Genomic DNA, 25,871 nt, shown 5'->3' with positions numbered 1-25,871 from the left:
TAATAATAATAATAAATAAGTAAATAAATAAAGGTTAACAATCTGTCTAACACAATAATATCTTTAAACACTAAAATGTAAATGTACTGTAAAGCCGTCTATGGCTGAAGCAAAACTGTCAAATGCATGCTGGACGCTGGTCAAATGCGTTTTATTACTGGACACGTTATCGCCAGGTGATGTAGTGGAAAACAAGAGGTAGACACGTAGGAAGTACACTAACACAGGAGGGGGTTGAGATCTCTTTTTTGGGTTGCTAACTTGAAATTACCGTTCATTCATACCATTCATATATACCTACCATCAAACAACTAAAAGTTACATTCGGGGTTAAAGTGGTCAGCGTGTGTACTCACCCTCTGCCCACGACTAGCTACGAACGTAGTGATGGATCTAGGATCATAAATTTCCTAGGCCTGCAAGATACCTAATTCTGCCACTGGGAACAGGAGGAGACACAAAATTTTGCAACAACATGACAATTGTAGGTACACATTTCATTAGTATTTTAACATCCAATTGAGTAAAGAGTGTATTTCTTCAACTCATGAGGGAGTAAACTTGCTGTCAGCAAATGATGTTCCTAGTTAGTAGTAATATTATTATTGTTGGTAAAAGTGGTAAGTAATGGTGATAATGACATTCAAAATATCTTGAAATGTGTTCAAAACACAAAAACGCAACTCATCTACGGGGTAGCCGTCAGTTCAATCTAAGAATTCTAAGTACTTATTAGGATCTTGCAGAAAGATTTATAAGATTGTGTTGTTAATATGTCCGTCCATCACTGCATACAATAAGTCTGGATTAAATGCTAGTTTATTAGTTCTGTGTTTTGCAATAGATCAATTAACTCAGTCGAAATCATTAACACACCCAATCCGTTACCAACTTAACGGTAACTACGAATGTAATGGTGGCTATCTTTACCTCATATCCCATTAATGTAAACCAATTCTTGAAATTTATTGCGTGCAATAGATAGATGCGAGGGTGGGCTGATAAGTTCTCGGCCCGACTCAGAAGGACTTCAGCTGCAGGCATGAAAGTGTGAGGCTGTTTAACATAGTTCAATTGAAGATCAATTCACTTGGCACTTCGATGCTGCAACTTCTTCAACCCCTCAAAAAAAAAAAAAAAAAAAAAAAAAAACTCAAGGTCTGAAAAAACTGTTCCGGAGAAGTTATCACCTCTTCATCACTGTGAAATTTCTGTCCTTTCAGTGCTGTTTTGAGTTTTGGAAACAGATAATAATCAGAAGGGGCAAGATCTTGCGAGTAAAGTGGGTGGTCAATGCAATGAAACCCTACGTCCCTCAGAAAATCCATTATTCTGCCAGCCTTGTGGAAGGGAGCATTGTTCTGCAAGGACAAGACCCTTCGTGTCAACTTTCTCCGGCGCTTTTCTTTAATAGTGTCCTTTACCTTAGCCAGCAGACTGCAGTAATACTCTGCAGTTATGGTTAGCCCCTTTGGAAGGTAGTCTGAGAGCAAAACACCATTCTTATCTCAGAATATTGAGGCAAACATCTTCCCTGCGGACTTTTGTTTTTTGAATTTTTTGGGCCTTGGAGATCCTGAGTGGCGCCACTCGCATGACTGCTGTTTGGTTTCCGTATCAAAGTAATGCAACCACGTTTCATCCTGGGTAACAAGCCGATTCAAAAAAATGTCCTTGGAGTTCGAAAAATGCCGTAAAATCACCTGCGAAGATGTCACATGTTCGCGTTTCTGATCCGCGTTCAAACATTTCAGAATCCATTTCGCAGGAAGCTTGCGCATGTCCAACTGATCATAGATTATTGACCCAACACGTTCTTTGGATATTTGCACATTGTCAGCTATCTCCTGAAGCGAAATCTGTCTGTTGCTCAAAAGCAAGTCATGAATCTGGTCCACTTTTTTCGGAGTTGACACTGACACAGGCCTGCCACACCTGTCACCATCTTCTGTTGAAAATTCACCACGCTTGAAGTTCGCACACCATTTCTTCACAGTGGAGTATGAAGGGCACTATCCACCCAATGTGTCTAGTATGCAACCATGGATTTCCATGGGCGACTTCTGTTGCAGGAAGAAGAACTTCGTTACGCCCCGCAACTCCTCTTTGGTGAATTTGACATCTGGCTCCGCCATGGTTCATTCAAATATCTGTAAAATAAAATACGTTCATGGTAGAATCGTGAAATTTGGTACTTAAACATATAAAAGATCAGCATTTCACATGACATCAATTACATCAAGGTAGTACATTCGGAAGAGGGTCGGGCCGAGAACTTATCAGCCGACCCTCCTAAGAGCAATTATCATCAGCAATTATTATTACCTAATGGATTCTATCCTTAGTTATACATAGATAATAACGAATGTGTCTGTGGCTATTTATAGACAAAATCCCATACATATTACAAAGATACTTGTATTTCAACATCTTTATTATATCTTTATTTGTATCTGTGGGCAAAATGTTCTTTTAATTTAAGCACAAGCTGTTAAAGAAAGGAAAACGAAAAACATGAAAAGAAATATAAATGTAATTTCTTTTCGGTTGTTGTTATACGATTATATTTTGTTATAATAGTGATTCGACGATGTGATTTAGTTGTCATAGCAAGGGAATATAAATAATATATAAGCAAGAATCCATGTTGTAAAACTTACATGTACAATTTTTAAGGAGTGTACTTGTTTAACTGGTTACGTATTACTATAAAAGGTAATATCGTGATGCAGTGTGCAAAATGAATTTTGATATAACAGTAACCTTAGTTATATAAATATACACACTGAGGATCTTTGAGTCATATATATAATTATATATAAACTGTGATTATTTTTAATATAAGCAAAATTTTAATTCCGATTTTCTGCTGAGTTTTACCTCTGTTGTAGTCGATTAATGGAGTTGATGTAGTAACATCGTAACGGACAGTGGCGACTTTAACAGTAGCTATCTATAACCAATATTCCCTAACGTAACTAAATATTTGAATTCTGTTTTCCTTTCAAAATAGATAGCTACAATGATTATTTCGATGGAATTTGCTTCATTGCCTTATCCGTTAACATGTTAACGGATAACAGCTACTTTAACATTGGCTATTTATATCCCATATTCATGAGCGACGAAACGAGAGACGAAAGTATGGTGGTCGTGAAAGAAACGAAATTCGAGATTTCAAACGTCGAGCCGCTCCGCGCAACATACCGTTTCCTAGCTATGGGACGAGTGGGAAAATTACTTTCTGGATGCGCCTCGCATGTACCGAGAAAGTTATTTCTTGACAACTGTCAGTCTATTCGTCTGTTCGTCGTGATGTACACTCACCTAGGGGTCATACTATTCAACGTATCTCAACCAAATTTTCAACTTAGGATTTTTATGTGATCCTGCAGGGTGTTGGGTTAGAATTTTCTTCCTACTCCTTCAAGATAATGGTAGTATATTTATGGGTAAAATTTGTTTTAAAAAAGGAAATTTTCTCATAAACGGCTGTAACAATTTTATTTACACTATGTGATCAAAAGTATCCGGACATCTGGCTGAAAATGAATTACAAATTCATAGCGCCCTCCATTGGCACTGCTGGAATTCAATATGTTGTTGGCCCACCCTTAGCCTTGATGACAAATTCCACTCTCGCAGGCATACTTTCAATCAGGTGCTGGAGGTTTCTTGGGGAATGGCAGCCCACTCTTCACCGAGTGCTGAACTGAGGAGAGGTATCAGTGTAGGTCGGTGAGGCCTGGCACGAAGTCAGCGTTCTAAAACATCCCAAGGTGTTCTATAAGATTCAATTCAGGACTCTGTGCAGGCCAGCCCATTACAGGGATATTATGGTCGTGTAACCACTCCGCTACAGGCCGTGCAGTATCAACAGGTGCTCGATCGTGTTGAAAGATGCAATCGCCATCTCCGAATTGCTCTTCAACGGTAGGAAGCCACGAAAAACAAGGGGTGCAAACCCCCTCTAAGAAAAACACGACTACACCATAACACCATCACCTCCGAATTTTACTGTTGGCACTACACACGCTGATAGATGACGTTCACCGGGTATTCGCCATACCCACAACCTGCCATTGGATCGCCACATTGTATATCGTGATTCGTCAATCTACAGAACGTTTTTCCACTGCTCAATCGTCCAATGTTTACGCTCCTTACACCAAGTGAGGCGTCATTTGGCATTTACCTGCGTAATGTGTGGCTTATGAGCAGCAGCTCGACCATGAAATCCAAGTTTTCTCACCTCACGCCTAACTGTCATAGTACTTGGAGTGGATCCTGATGATGCAGTTTGGAATTCCTGTGTGATGGTCTAGATAGATGTCTGCCTATTACACTTTACGACCGTCTTCAACTGTTGGCGGTTTCTGTCAGTCAACGGACGAGGACGACCTGTACTCTTTTGTGCTATACGTGTCTCTTCACGTTTCCACTTCACTATTACATCAGACACAGTGGACCTAGGGATGTTTACGAGTGTAAAAATCTCGCGTACAGACTTCTGATACAAGTGACACCCGATCACCTGATCACGTTCGAAGTCCGTGAGTTCCGCGTAGCGCCCCACTCTGCTTTCTCACGATGTCTAATGACTACTGAGGTTGCTGATAATGAGTACCTGGCAGTAGGTGGCAGCACAATTACCCTAATATGAATAAAGGATGTTTTGGGGGGTGTCCGGATACTTTTGATCACATAGTGGATATTTCACAAATCAATTTTCAGAAACTACTCCATTATATGGTGTAACTCATTTATTTATTAAAAAATGAGAATGAGTATTTTATATTTAATGTGAGCTTCCATTCGGACGATACAACAACTCAAGAAAAACTAAGGCAATTTTATTCATATTTCATTAATATCCTGACAATATTAGGCGCTACTTTGACCTGAAAATGAAAATACAAGATATATTTTACTGTTAAGAGTGGGTTATTTTCGGAGGATTTTCTCAGAAACAACTCATGTAATTTTGTTCATAATTCATAAATAAATATTTCATTAATAACATGATAACATATAATTACTAAGATGTACGAATATCTTTTGTGTCTTGGGAAATATGTACAAAAGGTAGTTTATTTCTAGATATATGTTTTTTTTTTAATATGACGGTGCTGATTTTGTGCTAAAATGTCGATGATGATTTTCTTCGTATTTCACAAATAAAAATATTTATTTCATAGTCTGTCAATAGGGCATATCTCGTTCGACCTGAAAATGTCTACGAGGAGTAGTTTATACTTGGGGCTAAGTTTTGTCGTACGATTTTCTCAAAACCGACTCATATCATGACTTTTTTTCCATATTTCATAAATAAATATTTGCTCAGCAACTTTATAATATTGTGTAAATTAATCCTCACCAACAAAATCACAAGGCATAGTTCACTACTCGGAATGCATTTCTTTTCAGACTACTTTCTCAAAAATGAATTAGACAATTTTGGTCATATTTAAAAAAAAAAATATTATTCTTATAATGTTACATAAATGACTTCTATGACATTTTCTACTTTTCTATTATATGTTCTCTGGGCGAAGTTTCAGTCGGATCTGATAGTGCCTTGTTCTGTACGTTGCTTGTAAATGCTGGTTAAACAGCATGTACGTGGGATTTTCGGACTCTCCTGTTTCCTCCCACTTTCTTCATTCCGACATTTCATCCACTTCTCATCATCGTCGTCTCGTTTAGCCTACCCGTCATATGTGTGTGACGTAAAACTTAAAGATTTCATTTTTTAAATTCCATTCTGTTCTTTGCAGCAGATAGCTAGACCAATTTATCTGAACCGAGTTCGTTAATAGAGTCAATCCATTAACAACGTGACGGGTAACAGCGATTTTAACGATGACTTTGATTTTTAATTAGAGCTTTTATATCTGTCGAGTTTGTTAGTAAAGTTAATCCGTTAACATGTTAGCTGATAAGTATACTTTAACGGTGGCAGTCTATAGACCATATTCCATGCATTTGAGCGAAGTTTTTAATTCTATTTTTTTGTAATAGCAAGCTAGAGCTATTATCTAGATCGTGTCTGTTAACATTTTAAGTGCAAACGATTACTTTACTGGTGTCTATCCATATTTCCAGTATATTTTGGCGTGATCATCTCTACTATCCTTACCAAAGTTTTTCTTTGTACATCTATGGCCTTAAGCCTGTCATGTATATGGGAGGATGTCCGTCAGTGAGCATACTATCCTGAAAAGGAGAAAGAACAAAAAGGAATGGAAAAAAGGGAAGTGGCCCGAGACTTGCAGGTTAGGTACTATCACAACATTTACCATCTGTGAGTGATGAATCTCCCCTAAAAAAAAAAAAAAAACTCATTCTCAGAATGGTTGTTGTGTAAAAGCTCTTACGTTTTCGATTGTGTTACCCCCAGAAATCGAACGCGGAACTTCGCACATCAAAGGCGTTAGGAACTTGATTATATGGGATTAGAAATATCGATTTCGAATCAGTAAAAAAGAAAACGTGTAGAAATAATTTAAACAAAAACAAGTATGTAATAAATAAATTGTTTGTAAACAACAGTCAAGGCTAGGAGCGTACTGTATAACCACCCTTTTTTATTATAAGGCGACCATGTTCCACATTTACTGAGCGGACAAACAGTGTAGATGTTTTCTTCAGTCAGCCTATGTAAGAGGACATATTAGATTTACTGTATATACGTACCTTGAAACATTCTACAATGTAAACTTGTAATTTTCAGTAGCATGTTTGTATCAGTATATTAAGAGATAAAATAAATCATATCTGAACAAATACTATTTACATTTTTCCTAAACAGGTTTTCCTCCACATTTTAACGTAAACATATAATTAATTCTGTGACATTCAAAACTAACAGCATACGCTTTAACCGATAACAGATGGAATTTTATATACTGTGCAATTTTGTTAGTTGAAACTTTCTTCCTGCTAGTCAAAGGATAATAAAACCTGTAAGTACCGTTTTGCAATTGAAATTTTAAATAGTTATTGATGTACTATTTTTTAAAAATAAAAATCCAATCAATTTCTACTGCACAGAAAATTTACAGTGCTATGTGCAAAGAAAGTCCTCACGGACAAAAGGGATCAAAAGAGGATTCGAACCGATAGTTTACACTCGTCGTGTTAGCCAGTCTGAAAGCTTATGCAACGTTAATCTTGTGCGTAGTTCTTCGAGATAAACATAGTGTTACTTTTGGTTTCGTCAAAAAATTCAAGCGTCCATGTTTACTAAAGGCCTGCATTTTCCGCAACTATATTTCCTTAGCTTTACTTTCCAGAGATAATATTATATAACCATTCGAATTATAGGTAAGGTATAGCCCTTATTCTATTTAAAGTAAATAATAAAGTACCTTCCTTTAAAAGTACAATAGTACCAACTTAAAGATACTGTAAATTTAGAAACAAATTGTTCTACAAACTAAATATTTGTTTGCTAAGGAGAATACCACAACTTAGAACATGTTTATTTAGTCTGGTAATCCAAGACTTTTGCTAGAATAAACAAAATTAAATGTGCGTAAACTTATTTCAATTATCTGTGAGACCCAGGTACTTCCGCAGCATAAATTTTTAGAAATTATTTTCCTACTTTCTGCACATCTGCACCAAAGTAACACATTCAATTTGATGAAACCATTTTTTCCTTAAACTTAGAATCGAATAAATTATATACTTTTTTAAATACATATTCTGAGGCTAATGACCTATGCAACATTAATGAATTTATCATATTGGCACATTGGAAGACCAAGAACGCGAACATTTGTTCTCTTTTGCAGAAACAATTCCTGTATAAGTGGTCATCCACATTATCCAAAACAGTATCTAATTATGTGAGATATTTCATTGCTGACATCGATTTGTGGGTTTAAACAGAGCACTCTTATGCAGTCAATATATCACTGTGGAGCATGAAACTGGGTCCTTTACAAACCCAGTAATGTTGTTTAGCTTATCCCTTGTAAGTACAACCATAAGCTTTGTTACTAATTACCGGTAAATTACTAGCACATATAATGATAACACCAATCTCAAAATCTCTACTGTAAACTCATAAATCTATATAATTATAGAAATATTTACTGGTTGATACGACGAACAACGTACATCTAGACAAACCAATTTATAACTACTTCTATTATAATGATCTGCTATTTGTATTAGCTACATGAATATATCAATATTTTGACTAACTGATATATTAACTTCGCATACTTTGTTGGTCAAATGTGCCACGTCTATTTGTCTTACACTCTCTTGTTGAGCTGCAAATTACTTTACTTAAAATAGCCCCTGCTAACGCTTCAGTCTATATGTGTTTGTTGCGAACTAATCACATTAAATGTTTAGTTCCTTTAATATTGAAATAATTGTTTACTTTAATATTTCGGATATTGAAATAATTGATTTCAAGTCATTAGTTTTCAGTATTACTGTATTAAACATAACCAAACCGAACTAATTAGCATAACGGCCCCTTTGTGAGCCTAAGCCTGCTAAAGCGTCATCCGCTAGCACCAAGCACGTGGTCAGTGTGCTGCGATGCTCTCTTCATAACAGACGCAATTGGAGCCTTGTAGACCTAGTGGCCATGACGTGTTGTTTTCACGTGACTCACCAGTTTGCCTCACGACGCTCGGAGGGTGCCGAAAATTGAAGAAGCACCGGCCGGGAATCGAAGCGGACATGAATCAAACGCCGTAACCGCTAGCCTATGGTGTTCCTTTATTAAACATAGCAATGTTATTAAGCTCAGTTGTACTGTCTTTATATTAACAATAAATTATTGTACTTTTTTATTGCTAGAGGGAAATTACGTAATAAGAAGGAAACAATGAGAGGTGGTGCTGGATTTCGATCAAGTATTTCATTATGCATTTTGATCTCCTTCGTCTTCAGCCAGGAAGTGTTCAGAGTAAGTTAATGCAAAATCACTTATTTTAAGCATTAGTATTAAGTAATACTAATAATGTAAATTTGTTTCCTTGTAAGCCAGGAAAGTGCTTAGCCATTCGTTACATTATAAACATCAGAATTTTATGAATCATAGATATAAACAGTTACTACCGTCTCCTTGAACAAGCCTGTTCTTTGGAATGATATAGAAGTTACCAACTGTTGACACATGGCAACTTTACGCCATTGAGTATACTTTGAAAAGTATGTCAGTAAATCAGAAGAAGGACTATTCAGAAAATATACTGAAAACCTTATCCGCATCATAAGAGGGACGCATTTCTGAGAAGATGGTGTATTGAACAAAAAGACAGTGACAAGTCCAGACAATGATCGCGGAAAGGTGTTGTAATAATCAATAGCAATAACAACAAACAATGTAAATCATATGAACTAAATATACCAAGGTTATGTCAAGAAATTACAACGAAGGTAGAGAGCTGAACAAACACCATTACCTGGAATAAAATTCGATATCGTTGAAGTCATAACCAACATCGATAAAAACAATATCCATAATGTATGAAAATCACTTGGGTAGTGAGTAATATTTGAGTTCATTTATGAGTATACAATGATAAAATATGTATATTTTTAAGGATCCTATAAGTTATTAACTCGGAAGATCGCCCTCTTCTATACTCTTTAAATATGTTGGTAATGATATAATATGGTTTTCATTTTATTAGCATCTACAAACTCTTATTTATAATTTCCTTTATTCATTTTCATGACATGTTTATTATTACAGAGAAATAATGTGTACTTCCTTCAAAGTATTTAATTATTTTAGAATAAAATTACTTTCTAAACTTTTTACATGGTAACACGTACCTACTTCAACGCATGTTATTTTCTAATTAAATCTTGGAACATATTGGTCATGATTTACTGAAGTTAATACATTATCATAGGGTCAAGTGGGATAATTGTAAAACGAAAACGATTCTTTTGAGTATACCGCAAAACCTGCTTGGGTTAGAAGCATGAAAAAATACCATTACATACTATACTCAAACATCTTTGAAAACAACTCAGTGCTTTTCGTTAACCCATTTGGTTTTAATGAAAAAATTGGAAAACGTGTGTTTTGAAATAGCCCCTGAATTTGGGGCTATTTTGTAACAGTAATGGAGCTATTGTAAATCATCCGCATAACTTACAGGATTGAAGAATCTAAAGAATTCGGGTGGCAATAATATAATGCATTGTGTGTAATGCTTCACATGACAAAATTTTGTCTAATTATCTCTGATAGTTCCTCAGTTATTCCCTGTCAAAAATAAAATGAATAATAATTTTTTTTTGGTACGTACTTTATTAGTAATAACTTTGCAAGTGATGGTGGAGAGCAGACGGAGTTAAGAAAATAATACTTTCATGTTCTACCTTCAACAAAAAATTTCTTTGTTTAGATGAAAAACAGCATATCATGCAGAAAATATCAATTATAAAATATTATGCCGCTTTTCCTGATTGAACATGATCCCAATAAACACGGAAAAATAAAACAGAATATGAACTATTCGCAGCTTACACTGAGCAATAAATGTAGACACACACTTCTGTTGCATTACATGAAAAGTTCCAAGATTATCATATTCTCATTTGAATACCTACAAACAGTTATAGCTTTTACACTTCAAACACATCAGGAATATTTTCAAAACAGTAATTGTATCTATCACCAGACATTACCATTGCGGGAGTAGGCACAATGCCAATTATATACGACTCTTTAATGAATGAAATGTCAGTTTCGACAGGTTTAGATATTTTCTTGTTCACGTCTGATTTAATCCCATAACTTCAAATTCATCGTAAGTAGGACTCTGAATATTGTCACAACATAAAGATATTTGGTACTATTTCCTCGACTGCCTTTAAAGTTTGTAAGAACGAAGTCTCCTAATCTAATGAACTTTGTTTCAGGGTCATTTATTTAGATAAAATCGTCAGGTTATGGATCATCCAAATTATCATCATCAGAAGATGTAAGACAGCAAGCTTTCTTCAGAAGGCTTCAGCAAGGCATTATTCGTCGCTGCTCGCAAATCCACGAACCTTCTATTGTTTATTCTTGGATGCTCTATAACATAGTGGCACTGAAACATCATAGTTAGCATGCAGTTTCTCATATATTTAAATATTGTCACGTTTCATAATACCCCCACACAGTGTTTCATAATAGTTCCACAGTGTGATTCATAATAGCCCCTTGACTTCTGATCCATAGTGACCCAATGCATTATTTCAATATTACTTACATGCCTTTGAAATTCTAAAATATCCTCCACAATATATATTTTGTTAGTTAGTGAGGCAATTGATATACGAGATATAGGGAGGGTTTTGTAAGACACAATAAAAGTTTTTTTTTTCATTGAAAAATGGATGCTTTCAGATATTTTTTTCTTTCAAAAATTGTACCTAAGATATTCGAAATATTTGTAGACATAGCAATAAATTTCCAATCTTCTCATATTTTGTTTGAGACTTCAAAGTCTCAGAGTTCTGAAGAAACAGGAGTGTTTCACAAGAGCCCCACATTTTGATGTCTCACAATTATCCCGCTTGACTTGTCTCTTGAAATAGTACATCAGTAATAACCATCCATTGATACTAACAATTAACAGTTTGGAAAATTCGTGCTAAATATCTACAAACTCACGGTTCATGCTAACTAACAAATAGGATCAGCTACAATCTGATGAATTCTTACTAATAGACAGTTTTTATAACGTACTTGAACATTACATGAACATTACATTACTCGAACGTTTAAACACATTACATATACATTTCCACCATCCTATGGATTCTACACTCCTTGTCAAGTCATCTGCAGCAAATTCAGAGGTTTCTATACCTCACGATTCTGAGCTAATCTAAATGTATTTACCTATGACTTTCTTTTATTAATTTCTGCTATATTGGCATTCTCTCCCGCCTTAATTTTCCTACATAGTATTTCTTCTATGTGTCTGACAATAAAATTTCTGCGCAAACTGTATCCTAAACACTTTCTTTGATTTTGTTTTCATTATTTCGAATATTTTTCTCCAATAGTTTTCTACACTTCAATAATACGTAGTTTGTTCTCAGCAACCAACAAACTTACAAGGAACGGACATGAACTTTTCATCCGAACATCCTAATCGAACCTAGTTCATTCGATAAACATAACACAGATATGCCCATGCACAAACGTTAGATACCATGGACAACGGAGTAAGACTAGTTAGCATAGACTAGTTATAGACTAGTTAGCATAAAGAAAACCATAGACTCGCATTGAATTGGGCTATTACATCAACACTGTTCATTCGAAAGTCACGCTTTATAGTTTATACTCTTCACCAAGAAACAAACTTTCCAGATGTGCTATGTATTGGAGTCTATAACGTACTTGAACAGGGAAAATTGAGAGCATATCGGGAAAATTCCCTTCAGAAATCCACAAATCCCCCATCAACTTTGGACAATTCTGGAGTGGCCCCAGTTGGAAGTACACAATCCAAATGTATCTCAAAAAATACTATAGGGGATAAGAAGTGTGTATACCAGGATTTATATTGATAGATGAAGTAGATATGAGGAAAACACTTGTATAACAATACACACTTTCCCCCTTAACCTATTTTCCGAACGAAACCAAAAAGTACGTGTCAATTTATTTTTTTGTCTAGTATATATGAGCCGAATTTGAAGAAAATCGGATGATGAAAAACCCTTTTGAAGCTATCTCCTTTATACTTTCATTTTTTTGGGCTTGACGGATTTTTGCTCCAAAGTCTTCAATTAGTTTCTTCATCTATATACTTGTGGAATGTGAACTTTGACATGCTGTAGAAAATTGGGAGTAAATAAAGGAAATATTTATATTTCCTATTTATCCCTTTCTGCCAAACAAAATATTTCCTCTTTATTTGAAGAGAAATAAGAGCTTTTATTATTAATGTTAGTAATATCAATGATCTTTAGTATTGATATTACAAGGTAACCAATTAATTATACCTATTCCAGTAATTATTAAATGTCAATTATTGAACAATGATACCAATAAGCAAAAATCGCTTTGAATTATTAGAATATTTTTGTAATATATAGTATCATATTGTAATGATTACATTGTATGATTAAGGGTTTTAGTATTGGTGGAGAGAGGCTATGGTGAAATGAGGAAGTTAATTTTTTTAATTGTGCACTAATGATGTAACATTCTATTTCCTTCATACCTTTTCATGTTTAATTTCTTTGTTTTTCCAATGAAACTTTGTTCGCTAATATTGGTTTTGGATTATAACTGAGCAGTGCTGTATGAACCGATAGTGTAACTCTTCAAGAAACATTGTACAGTAGATTAGTAGTTTGGAAACAAAAAATCCAATAAACATATAAGTAAATGCCCTAAATGAAATAATAAAATGTAATGGTAGTTTGATCATTATGATACCTTATTTTAATCTACCAAACAGACACAAATACGTAAAATAAAAAAGAATTAATGTTTTCGTTTATGTACTTGCTCTTTCAGGCAACAAATGAACATAAATTTGATGCGATACCAAATTTTCATTGGAATATCATACTCGATATATGCAGAGTGTTAATGAACTAGACCGGCAACTGAAAGTGGTGATTCCTAACATCAAAATAAGGGGAAAAGTTCATAAGGATCCGTGGTCAAAAGTGCATACTTTGAGAACTAGGAGTGTTCAAAACCTTGTGAAAATGAACTTTGGGGATAGAATATGTTGAAAACTATTAGTTATTGAACTGAGCGGCATGTTCTTGTCTTAGACTTATAATCTAAAGATGATGAAAGGAGATTAAATAAAATCATTATACCCGGAAGTTGCTGACCCACAATCATGACGTGTGTGCTGAAAGAGACAGACATTGATAATACGTAATGATCTTGGAGGAATTGATCCAATGAGGATTTGTAGAAAATGGGAGTATCCTTTAAAAAATGCGGAAATAAGAATAATAGATACAATGTTCTTCATCACAGACTAATTTGTTCGCATATCTAAAGTGAGATCCCTTGCCATAAAGTTCCACACTACTATTGAGTTACCGTGTAACTTTTTTGCCTCTCTTGCGTAGCGAACAACTTATGGGAGCTGATGCCACATAAGAGCAACGATATTGGTTATGTAACAACAGAGAGAAAAGCCGTGTTAAGAAGATCTCGGGAAGAGTTGGTAACTTATCCTCCTAGATTTTCCTAAAACAAATAAGATTTCACAGTGTTGCCTCTTGTAGCCCCTAGGAATAGAACCTGGGATCCTTTGATTACAAGGTGGAACCTGATATTCATCCGTTGTGACATATGAGAGTGCTCTACTATACAAAGAGTTTTCAATTTACCTGTAATTTGTCTTCGCTGTTTCTGTGATAATATTATATGTTCATACATCAAAGTGGGAAGGGAAGGTGAATCAAGGAAATTATTTTCAGTGTAGATTGTGCTATTGTTGACATGTCCATGTGCACCTGATCTGTTCAATGATACTCATCATTTTGACTGTCTGGCAATCTCATGTGTCCTATTTCCTATTACTACCTACAACGTAACCCACGTGGCCAAGAAACTTTTCATATTGGTCATCGCATCGACCAGGTTTCTTTCCAGAAGTATCTCCGTTTCTCTTCGCCGTTCTCCCATTGTCTAGGATATTTTCTTTTAGGGATGGTATCGAGACGAGACGAGACGAGACGAGACTTTGTACAGTCTCGGTCTCGTCTCGGTTGATAAATAGCGGTCTCGGTCTCGTCTCGGTCAACAGATGCTTGTCTCGATGTCGGTCTCGGTCTCGAGGACCAAATCTCGGTCTCGTCTCGAAAGTCTCGAAATAAATAGTGTGACTAAAATTGTGAAAGTATTATTATCGTACAGTCTGTCGTTTCCGCTTCTTAGTTTTTACTTCATTCTTTACAATTATGGTACGCTGTACCTCTTCATAGCTAATTTGCTAGCGCTAATGCTTTCCATGCGTGTGTTCCAGGTTCAAACATCAGTGGGTATATCATATCTGGGATAAAACCCTAATAGTAACCCATATTTCACTTTTTAACAATAGACTTTGTCTCATATAACTTCAGTACTGCCTATACAATTATACTCTATTAAATGAACTCCAGTACTATACAGTAGTTTGTTTCCTTCCTTTGAATCAGAATTGCTCAATACCTCCTAACGGATAACGCAACACAGCATCACGAATGTATTAAATCGGACCGAAATTGAAATTTTATAATATCTCATTTATTATCCAATACATTCTGCTTTGACTGCCATTTTAAAAACAGAATATAACATTAATGGTCTTAACAAATATGGTAAACTATTACTACAATATATTTTGTTTCTAATTGATCAAATGTTTTATTAGCGTTTCACATCTCCGTGTTTAATTTACACTTTATATCACGAACTTCCTGAACCATATGGTGGGAGCTAAGGCACTCACCTTTGCTATGTGTGGTCTTGGGTTGGATCACCAAACAAGTTAGATTCAAAGTCCGAAATTTCGCATAGTTCGTGTCTCAATTTAAGTACATTCTGTTTCTTATACAAGTTCATAAGGTCGTAATGCATTACATAAACATATATCCAGAGCCGTAACTAGGCAGGACAACTGGGACAGTGTCCCGGGTTCCTCACCCATACGGGCGTCGAAAAATCCAGTCAGGCTTACAAAATTTCTACTCTGAGAACTAAAAAAAGGATAATACCTAAGTAACTGAAAAAAATTAGTGCTATAATTTAAATAAATTGTCATGGATAAATTGTTTTGGACGAAATCAGCTTTGGGGGCGCACAGAGTTATTGTTACTCATCTAAGTAGGACAAAACAATAATTTGTTTCCTTTCGGGAATATCTAGTTTTACTCTTCGTACTACTCTTCGCAGTAGTTTATGTGAAGTATAAAAAAGTTTTAAAAATTATTTATTTACTTTTATTTTATATTATTTATTTTTTGCTCTGATTAACCATAGAATTTCAATGATGTCACGCAGAGACGTAAGCAGACTACAGCACGCTTGACCACATCAGAGCCGTAAGCAGCACGATTGACTACAATTCGCGTGGTCCCAAGTTCGATTCCCGGTGTGGGTACAGTTGAACGACCGAAGTGGTTTCACTGTAATCAGTAGCTCCACGTCTCCTTTAGCCGCCCTAGCATAACCGTGGGACGTTCAACTAAAACAAACCAACTCAAAAATCAACACAATGCGTATTGCTAACTGTAAGTCTTTGAATAATTGCATATACACTGAAAAAAGGCTAAGTCCAGATTTCAGGAGAAAACGAGGATAATATGCTTTCTGTTGGGAACACCATGGCAAGACAGTGGTGTCAATCGTAATACTGGGTGAAACATCCTCATTTCCTATGGTGATATAGTAAGTGAGAGTGGTGCTTACTGTTTTCATAGGAGTAATTGGTGCTTTCACTTACTGATGTACGTAGCCACATGAAATAAGGGTGTTACACCCAGTATTAAAATTGACATCACCGTATTGTCACGGTGTTCCCAACAGAAAACATTTTATCCTCGTTTTCTCCTTATATCTGGACTTGGCTTTTTCCAGTGTAGCTGAATGGTATGGATCGAGTTTGAGGCTGGCCAAACTAAAACAAGTAAAATGTAATTAGGGTATAATTAGAACTTTTAATTAAGCACGGTTTTAATCTAAAGTGTATACCAGGCCTAACAAGTAAAGGTTCGCTACCGAGAATCGGGGATCCGAAAACTGCGCATATATTTAGATAGAGGAGGGCCATGGAGGAATACTGGTGAAATATGTCGGGTCGACATCAAAGGATAAATCCAAAATGGCCGCCCGAAGGTCATGCCAATCGACTTTTGCAAGAAATTTCTCATCCACTTACCATGAGCAGTTTGTCTTAATGTTTTGCAGATTGATATATGTATGAACACTACACATCTATTGGCTTGACATTTCGCGGACGTTGACGTATTGAACCCAATATGTCCGATCAAAATGTCAATGTGTCAATGAATCGTGTCTGGAAAACGAATTGTACTATGGAAGTACAGTATCACTAGGGTCTATATATACACTAGCTGAAATGCCCATTCTTTGCACGGGTCACATAAAATATCTATGTAAACAAACAGAACAACGGAAGAAAAATATATCGGCCATTTTATTACTGTTACATATCCTGGTAAACACCACCTGATAGTTCCCAGCCGACGAGGGCTGTATTTGAAAGTCAACGCCTGTGGGAGTATCAACATTCATCTTAGCGACCGCCAAAACTACGAATTTGACACTAAGATCGGTCATTCTACTACTTTTAGATGTATCGGTAACCACCCAGCAAGTGCTCCTAAAAGCACACGATTTGGTAGGCATGTGCCATTCAGGTATCCTAGCTACTTTTTAGGTACTGACACTTGGCACATATGATATTCATGTACTAAGTATGTACAATACTTCAGCTACTTACAATTTTAGGTACTTGTTACACCTAATTGATGTTTGCAACTATGTACCACAAATATAGCATTTATATACCTGGCTCAGTTTCCCACTCTAACAGTTATTTGTTTCTATGTCATCACTTGGGATATATATCTGTCATGTTCTAGGTACGTCCTTTATGTACATACTATTTCAGATACGCTAACAGCACAAGATGTGCTAGGCATGCGTCATTTAGGTGTTTTAAATTTATCTCCCACACTTGATGCATTTGTTACTTCTTTTTCTAAGCGATTGTGTACTAGAAGCAAGAAACGCATGAACTTTATTAGATGGCAACTTCGCCGATCATTTGAAAATGAATATGTAAGAACCATAAAATAAAGTAAATAGACACTCGTCATTTTGTTATAAAATTACATGGCGAGCAGATTTTAACTGATCCCAAATGGTTATCATCGAATATACGCGGTTTAAAGGAACACTCTGATTAGCGAAATTCAAAAGACCTCAACAATTTATCCCTCTACAAGCGACGTCCCCTTAATCACTTCCGTGGCTAAGTCGGAATTCCACGTGGCTAGTAATCCAAAGGTTGATGGTCCGCCCCACCTTGGGGTACGTTCTTTTTATCTGTTTAAAGTGTATTTTAGACTTTCCTTAATGTAAACACATTACGCATATAGGCGATTTAACATATTTTGGGGAGTAATTTTGCGGTTCATTGATATTTACGGCATGGGGAACATACATATAACATAGGCACGTTCTCCAGGTACATGTCAGGCATGTGCCTAGGGACGGACATGGACTGTGACTATCATTTGCCATCCATGTGATTTCTCTGTCAGTGGTACATAATACACATACTGGACACATTCCCATGTTGCTGAGGAAACATGATAGGCATATGCCTGCTATGTAATTGTGCTGTTAGGGGCCCCCCGGGTTGCATACAATGGTAGCTGAGTTTGAATGTCATCGCTAATGGAAGTGTCAGCATTGATCTAAGCGACCGAGAAAACTATGAATTCGACACTAATATCGGTCATTTTCTACTACTTATCGGTAAGCACACCGCAAGCGCCCCCCGGTCCCATACAATGGTAGCTGAATTTGAAAGTCATCCTTAATGGAAGTGTCACTATTGATCTCAGCGAGCGCGAAAACTATGGATTTGACACTAATATCTGTAATTTTGGATTTTTTTTTTTTTACATGTCTCGGTATCCCCTCCGGTGACCCCCGGCCCATATACAATGGTAGCTGAATTTGAAGTCATCGCTACTAGAAGTGTCACCATTGATCTCAGTGACCATGAAAATATGGATATGACATTAATATCTGTCAGTTTTTAATATTTGTACATGTCTCGGAACCCCCGTCCGCAGCCGAATTTGGTGAATTTGGAAGTGACCCCCCTGAGACTCTCTGGTTTGAGTTAAAAAAAAAAGCCTTCGCCTTGGTCTGGGGCCTGGATCAAGGTATCCGTGACCAAAATTTGACAACTCTCGGTCGACTTGTCTAGTCCCCAGACCTCACAGAGACAGACGGACAGAAACACACAAACTCTATTTTATTTATATTATCTCTCTCTCTTTCTCTCTCTCTCTCTCTCTCTCTCTCTCTCTCTATACAGTAACGGATCCAGGATATGATCAAGGGAGGATCTGGGTGCACAAATGCTTCCTTTCGGAGTTACAGGCTACCGAAAACATGAAAAAAAAATTAACTTTAGTGGTCCATAGCTTCAATACTATGGGATCTACCGTAGTCGGGTCAAGACTTCACCTAAGATCTAGTATGTGCCCTATCCAAATATCCATGTATCAGTACCCTGCGGTACTTCTGCAACAGTTTTTACAGAGGTAGTTGGTGATTTCTTCAAATTATATGCCCATAGCCAAACTACCTCTATCAAAATTGTTGTGTGAGTACCGAAGGATTCTGAAACATGTATTTTTGGATAAACCACATATTAGTTCCTAAGTGAAGTCTTGGCCCGACTACCGTAGATCCCATAGTAATGGAGCTATGGACCATTAAAGTTCATTTTTTTTTTTGTTTTCGGCAGCCTATAACTTCGAAAGTAAGCATTTGTGCACCCAAGTTGGTCTATGCTTTTTGTCTTATCTTGATGTCAGGAATCACCTCCCAAACGTTGTCGGTGTTGATTTGAAACAAACTGTATATGTATATACCGGGTGATTCAGTAAAAACGTACCAGGCCTATATCACAGCTAATACTGCAAGTAAAGCCTTCAAACAAAAAATTGCATTACCAAATCGTATGTGTAGAATGCAGCAAAAATAGTAGCGATACCAGCAAGAGGAAACACCTTGGCATATTTCTTCCTCGTTGGCAGGAACACGGTCGCATTACTAGGTGAAAGTCAGATGGTGCGAGGGTGTTTCCTCTCGACGTTTCTCCCATTGTGCGCTTGTTTCAATGGTGGCACAACCAACCGCTGTTTCTATGTCAAATTTTCCAGATTACCCCCGTTGGAGATATTCACGATAAGCCACTGGTGTCGCTACCATTTTTATTGCATTCTACACATACGATTTGGTAGTTGAATTGTTTGTTTGACGGCTCTATGTGCATTATTAGCTGAGATAAAGGCCTGATACGGGTAGTCAGATACAACGCCTCTAGAGGCTAAATGGGAAAGGATATGACAAAGTTTGTCTTGTAAAAGTTGCATGACATTTAATGTTCCTTTGAACGATTCCAACAGTTATACCACTTTCCATTGCAAATTTTGAAGTTGCCCCCGTTGAAGGTATTCACGAGACGCCACTGGTCTCCCTACTATTTTCATTGCATTCTACACATAGTATTTGGTAATGCAACTTTTTGTTTGAAGGCTCTATGTGCAGTATGAGCTGCGATATAGGCCTGGTATGTTCTTATTGAATCACCCGGTATACACACACACACACACACACACACATATAAATATATATATATATATATATATATATATATATATATATATATATATATATATATATATATATATATATATAGATAGATAGATAGATAGATAGATAGATAGATAGATAGATAGATAGATAGATGCATGAGGTTTATTCATGCCAAAAAAGTCCTGCTAAGACCGGTTTTTCCAAGTACTCAAATACCTATGAGGTCTATGCCGAACTTCACTGGTCTATTTCGGTCCTCGTGAGGTCTAACCCGGTCCTCGCGAGGTCTAAGTAGGTCCCTTGAGGTCTAAATGTGACTTCAGGGCTGCCAACATACTTTAAAACAACTTCAAGAATCAAAATAAAGATATTGTGTAAAATGCAACATATTAAATTATTTTGCATTTTAAACAAACAAAAATCGCTGAAATTTCGTACCATGGAAATATTAACAGGGAGATATTTTTTGATGTATTATTTAGTGCAACAAAATTAACAGTGTTGCCATCCCAATAACAAGATTTTTCAAATAACACTAAGCAATGTTTTTCTATATTTCAAATTTGCATGTTAAACGAAAACTTACTGCCTTTATTGTTTAATGATGTAAACCGAAGGCGTTGCAGTATCGAAAACATTCAAATTTCAAAGGTCTCTACTACAATAATATGGCAAGTGAATTGCAAGGAAAAATGCATATTGGAAGTACCTTAGTGTCGAATACTACGATGACAATACGACTTATTTCGAAGAAATGGAAACAATGATACATCAAATTCTTTATTTTGAAAAAGGTACTAACTATAACAGCAAAAAGCATAATAGTTTTTAATAGACACAAAGATTATAATGCCATTTACAACAATTTGATAAATCAATCCATACTTACATATGAAAAAACGTTGTTAAAGATTGTTGTAGTGCATAAAATGAAATATCTGTAGGAACCTTTTAAAACACTGTTGGTTTCCTTTGCTTCCATGACATTATATCGATTGTTTTTGAAAATTGTATTTATAACAAATTGAGGAAGAAGATGATGGTCGCCAGATTAGTACACGAGCTTAAAAACTCACAGTTTTTAAAGATTTTTATAGTTTCTAACTATTTCAATTTTAGATATTTTTTTTTTTTACTTTGGTATGATCTTTATGTTATTTTAAAAAAATTCAATTTATCTGGCGTCATCGATAACGTTTATTTACCACGGTTTCTTATTTTAAACTTAAGACCAAGCTATTCGGATCCATGTCCAGGCAATTTTGTTAACAGTTTATGTTGCTCTTATATTATAAGCAATTATATTATAAGCAATTACATCATAACAATCTTAGTGATAAAGTGTACTTGGCTATGAGGCTTCGACTATTATTATTATTATTATTATTATTAACACGAATTGATGAAAAGGAACTACAGAAAATTTTCGGAATTACATAATTTTTAGCATTTTTGCAAGCTTATCTCCATTGTTTATCACATCTCCGGAACAATGTCAGATATCAAATTGCTCTATACTACATTATGATCTTTATATCCATTAAAAACAATATATGGTTGAACGTAGTATTTTCCAAAGCGGCTTTAAGAAATAAAACATGTTTGATATAATATCGTACGATACTGTACTTTGAACATGAATTCCCCTCATTTAATAGTTTTAACGCATTAATGAAACGATACGGCAATTCGTAATTTTCCATCGACTTCATTTTCTACGAAGTAAAAAAAATAAACATTTCAATTATTGGTTGAAACCAGCATTCGATCCACTTTTTCCAAAACATCGATGTTAGAAAAAAGTTACAAGTCAGAAACACATTTAATACAAACTGCAAAAACTTTTTTGTATTTTCATGTAGCATAGGCTTCAAGAACAAAATGAAATGTAGGAAAAGACAGATGAAATCAACACTTGGAGAATATATTATCTATTCTTGTAGAGTCGTGCATTTGTCTCTTTTTTTTAAAAAAATAATGTATCTTCCTTTTACCCTTCCCTGCAACTTGTTTTTATTTTAGAGTTGACTGCGTGATAAGAGTTAAAGCTGTCTCGTCTCTAGAAGGTGTTGTGGAAAGGATGTCTTGTTTCGGAAAATGTAATATTTCCATTTGGAGGAGTGCTGTCTCGTCTCGTATCACGTCACGAATACTCTGTATCGTCCCGTCTCGTGAGTAACCCTAGTTGCATGAAGATACAAGTTAAAAGGTGTTAACACATACATAATTGAGTGTTTCAGCACAAACCTAAAATTTTGTATATTCAACCAAAGTTAGTAACGAGGCCCTCAATGGTAGGTGATAGATCGCTCACTTTCGGTGTATGAGATTCCAAGTTCGATCCTAGCTCCTACCCAAGTGGGAATTGTGGAGGAAAAGTTTTGTGTATGAGCTTTCTCGGTGTTCTTCCGTTTTCTGCTAATTTCTTCATTTCACAAGTTTGTTCGGTCTCGTCACCACTGTCTCCTTTAGACGTCTGGGACGTTAAAGCCAGAAAGAAGGAAAAGAACTTCAAAGATCCTGCGGCATTTAAGACGTATATCATAATTATACTTAGGAAACATCACTATTTTTGCTCAGCGATTGAAGTTGAGCACCCTATTCAACAGCGAGCCTGTTTAAGACGGAGATCTACCGTTCAACGTAGACTCTGAACGTCAAGAGCTCCCGCCGGGGCTTTTCCGTCCTAAAGACTCGTATGCTAACTATATACCACAAGGGAGCTCGTTCGTGGTTATATACAATGCTTGAATTCGTTTATCGACATTGCGGGTAAGTAAAATAACGATCAACATGACAGATACTTCTAAAGATGCAATAATTCAAAAGGATACATCGTTTTCTTAACCTCTCCCACTGTGGTAACAGTCGTGGAAATAAAACTTTTAAATTAATAATTTTGACAAGAACTAAATTAACGACGTATTTTGTGAGATACCTACAAGTAATCTTTCCGAACGTTCGAGTAAAGTATTGAATGTGTCTAACAAGATATGTACAATGTCAGATATCTGCAAATCCATCAACGACTTCGTTAAAAGAGTTAATATAACATCGTCATACAAATTCACTTAGGATGACAAACTGAGGGATTTAAGAACACAGTTACAAGTGACAACTATAGGGACTATACAATACTTCAAGTGGGCAGCGATTAAAAAAAAAATAGAAAATATAATAAATTGTAGTTAGTTTTGAGTTAAAATTAGAAGTCAAAAGTTTACATATTCCGTTCTGAAATACAACTATCAGATTAAAATTATATGAAAAAAAAAATCCAGTGGAATATTTTCGAACTTGAAACCACTAAACACGGTTTGAGGCGGGAAGAAAGCAAACATTCCCTCAAGGGATGTTTCAGTTAGTTTCTTTGGAGATCATTCAAATGGGATTGAGGGTGAATATCTCTTTCATTCTCCAGTAATTCGCACCCTGGTTGTAAGTATTAGGGTACTCTTTATTTTTCGACTTCTGTTTTTTTTTTTTTTTTTTTTAATCTCACCGCGGATGGTTCCATATCAGACCAAAACAACTCATGAGAAAAATTAGTTCAGTTAAATAATATTAAATGGTTCTAAAACCGACCTCAAGTTTCGAATGTATTAACAACACACAATATGAGGCAAAAGTAGCCTACCTTATAAATTTGGAAAGACTAATGTAAGTTAACAACCACATATTATGAAAGTAATACGTATTAAATGTTTATAGATAAGAAGGAAATAACATCAGAGTGTCTTCTGGTTAAACGCACCCCAAAACATATCATATGGCACTTTTCAATTAAAAATTTTGCACTTGAACCTAAGATGGAGGACTTCGAGATGGCAACCATTATGGTACTATACAGTAATAAATGCGATTCTACCTTAATTATCCTTATTTAAGATATGATATCACTTCTTCTAACCGTTAGAAACTTACAAGGTACTTTTGCCTCGCATTGTATATTGTAAATCATTGAAAACTTGCGGTCATTTTGGGCACCATTTAATATTATTCAATTGAGCTTATTTTCCTCATGGGTTACTTTGGTATAACATAATATGAAACCATTTTAGGAGGTGAGATTCAAAGAACCTCGGAAGTTGAAAAGTAAGGACCACCCAATATGAATACAGGGTATTAATGAACTACACCGACAAACTGTAAGAGGTGATTCCTCAGATCAAAAAAAAAAAAAAAATACAAAAAGTTCCTATGGACCTCTGGGAAAAGCGCATAGTTTCAGAGATAGAGCTGTCCAAAATAGCGAAAAGGCCAAATTTGAAGAGGCCCTATTTCGAATTCGAGAAATCGTGGAGTGGTGGTCTTCATCAGCATAAAGGAAGTCATGCATACACAATCCAAAATGCATAATTCATTAATGTTCAATGGGTGTGTAGAGTATTCTCTAAAGGATGAAATTCCCAGACATGATATCAACCAAATATGATCTGATTTATGATTGGTCCAAAGTAGGCAAATGATCAGCCTTTACAGCAGTGAACACGAAATCCTTTGGCGCGATACGGAAGTGTTAAGAATCGTCAACAACACGGACTCTCGTACTCGAGAAAAAGCATGCTGTGATGTTTTCTTTCATATTTATAAGTGAAGAAAACGTGAAATATACCGTGACGAAATGCACCGCATTGCACGTTATTACGGACACTAAAAAACATGGAGCTGCCGGTTCCTAACACTTTTGACTTCCCTTCGAAGTACTGGATGTCGATTCTTGTCGAGGCTTATCTCCTGCCTACTTTGTACCCTCCTTGAAATCAGAGTATATCTGAAAACTCTATTGAGAACATATTTAAGAATTATACCCTGTACAGAGTACCCTGCAAACCCATTGAAAATTGACGTAATATGTATTTTTGAATTCTGTGTGCGTGACTTCCTTTACGCTGATAAGGATCACTATCCACAGTTTTTGGAATTCGAAATAGGGCCTGTTGCAATTTAGCTTTTCCAGATTTTGGACAGCCCTAGATCTAAAACAATGCACTTTTCGCAATAGATCCATATGAACTTTTTTTCCCATATATATATATATATATATATATATATATATATATATATATATGTGTGTGTGTGTGTGTGTGTGTGTGTGTGTGTGTGTGCGTACATGAAGCGAGAGAGAAACTTTTACCTATTGATGTTATGCGAGTAATTATAAGCTATACAAGATAGTGAAAAGAAAAGTGAGTTTTAAAGTGTAAATAAACGTTAGTTTTTTAAGGAAGTTTACGTACATATACTGTAACCATATACGTAATTGCGCAATCTGGAATCAAACTAGCGCTTTCAGGTCCAGGAAGTCAAAAAATATGTAGAACTCATGGTATTACGAGTAGGGTAATGTAATATCTGCAGGTACATTCTCAAACACGTAGGAAAACAATCCATTTATTATGTGGACCGAAAGCGTTCAATTAAAAATTGACAAATATGGTTCACCCCAGAAAGTGGGCATTAAAGAAATAACGATCATGTTAATAGTGTAAAATACCCA

The sequence above is a fragment of the Thermobia domestica genome, chromosome 5 (assembly GCF_964235325.1).
Source record: "Thermobia domestica chromosome 5, izTheDome1.hap1.1, whole genome shotgun sequence".
Lineage (NCBI taxonomy): Eukaryota > Metazoa > Arthropoda > Insecta > Zygentoma > Lepismatidae > Thermobia > Thermobia domestica.
This window is presented reverse-complemented; position numbering follows the sequence as displayed.